Source organism: Pteropus vampyrus, unplaced genomic scaffold, assembly GCF_000151845.1.
Source record: "Pteropus vampyrus isolate Shadow unplaced genomic scaffold, Pvam_2.0 Scaffold1000003748, whole genome shotgun sequence".
Lineage (NCBI taxonomy): Eukaryota > Metazoa > Chordata > Mammalia > Chiroptera > Pteropodidae > Pteropus > Pteropus vampyrus.
In genome coordinates, this window is record NW_011918150.1 from 1 (window position 1) to 1910 (window position 1910).

The window sequence follows — 1910 nt, forward strand, 5'->3', positions numbered from 1 at the left end:
GCAGGCACTCTATTGTGTGGGGTGTCTGGTTGCAGTAGTGGGAAAAGTATTTCTTAAAGGAAGTGGAGTTGGAATTGACAAGAGCGTGGGGGAGGGTGGGTGCTGTGAGAGGTATGGCACTGGGGGGTGCTTGGGGAGGGGGCTGAGCACAGGCTTCCTGTGGATGCTAGGCTGGATCCTGTCCTTGGAGCTGATGGTCAGAGTGAGGGCTGCTGGGACAGCTTGGAAGAGGCATATAATTCTGGCTTATTGATGCACGAATAGCCTGAGTGAAGAGTGTGGTCTTGAGCCTTAAGGGAAAAGAGGAGCCCCGTCAGGGCTTTTGAGGAAGCGCGCCCCAGGATAAGATTGTCTCTTTGATGGGCTGGCTGGAATGGAGAAGAGAGGGCGAAGGCAGGGAGGAGGAGGAGGTTTGGGAGAGCGCCCGGACCAGGTATATGCTGGCAGGGCGAGGAAAGGAGGGACAAAGGTATTGTTTGAATCTAGAGATGTAAGAGCGCTAGCCCTTGATCCTGAACAGACATATAGGTGACTCAGCATTGCTATCCGCCATCTCCTGGATGAGGTTTTGCAAGTGACATGACCCAGAGCACTGGCAGCTGGCGGGACACAGATGAACTGCCCAGAGACACAGATGAACTGCCCGGGTATCTCTGCTCTTGGGGAGAACCCTTTGTAGACCTGCGGTATTTGTGGGACAGAATGTTCCGTTTCCCCATCCACAGCCTCGAGGCCTGGTGCAGATTTGCGAGTGCGAGAGAAGCTTCCAGAGTGGATGTGGCTCCTGGGCCAGTGCTTTGCTCTCCAGAACAGAACTCGGGAAGGGTCGCAGTCCTGTGTGTCCGAGCGTCCTCACCTCCCCATCCACCCTGAGCCCTGGTCGCCCTGGGGGCCCGGGCAGGCCTGCCCTGACCCCGTCAACCTTTTAGAACAGTTTTAGGTTTTAGAGAAAAACTGGGGGGTGCATGGTCCTTCACCAGCGACACCCATGAGAATCACCCAGTTGGGAGCCATTGTCTGGCATACACCCTGAACCCCTCGGGGCTGGGAAGTAAGTGTGCTTTGTAAGGGCTGTTCAGGTGACTAAAGCTTTGAGAGCTCCTGAACTAAATGGGCATAAAAGCATAAAAAATAATGAATAAAAATTAAAAAATTAAAAAAGTAACCGGTTTCAAAATGCTGGTAGAATGTGAAGAATGAAAATGAGATTGGAACACGCCGTCCACTTGCGCTGTGAGACCCAGCTCTGTGGCTTGGTGTTCGAGGCCTTGGTTGGCATCCGTTCTGCCTTGGCCTTACCCTCCCGCCAGACAGACCCCTCAGTCTCTGTTTCCTCGGGTCTCCTTGGATCCCCTTCCTCTGGGGGGCTCCTTCCAGCCAGGCCCTTCCCTCTTCTCCCGTCTTTCCTACTCACAGGTCTTACTTGGCCGAAGCCTTGGCCAAGTCCCGCTGTCCAGTTGTGATGCGTTCTCACTGCCTGCCTCCTTGGGCGGCCGGCAGCTGATACATGTGCATCGAAGGGCTCGTCATGGTATAAAGACAGTTCACAAAAAAGGAATCTCGCCGGGCACGTAAGCATAAGATGATCTCCCCAAGTTAGTGACGTGCTCAGTCGTTGACAGAGCTGTGTAGAAACAGACCCTCATCCCTGAGTTTCGGAGGGAACGCAGGTCGATACAGTCCTTTGAGAGGGCACCTTGGCCCTCTCTATCCAAACTACAGATAGGTGTGCCCTGTGACCTGGCATGCTCACGTTTGAGATCCGTCCCCACCCTACAGTTGTTTGTGTGAAACAAGCGATGCCCAGGGTTAGTCACAGTAGCACTTTGACAGTAGTAAAAGATCGGGAGCAACTCAGATGTCTGCGAGTTGAAGACTGGTTGTGTACACAGTGGCCCCTCCCCGTACAG

General features: G+C 53.8%; 1 long non-coding RNA gene across 1 annotated transcript; it reads left to right on the forward strand.

Annotated features, from left to right (window-relative positions):
• Window positions 1–157: 157 nt before the first annotated feature.
• Window positions 158–1165, forward strand: LOC111735582. Its single transcript, XR_002778855.1, has 2 exons — window positions 158–647; window positions 726–1165. It is a non-coding gene; the product is annotated as an uncharacterized LOC111735582 (long non-coding RNA).
• Window positions 1166–1910: the final 745 nt, after the last annotated feature.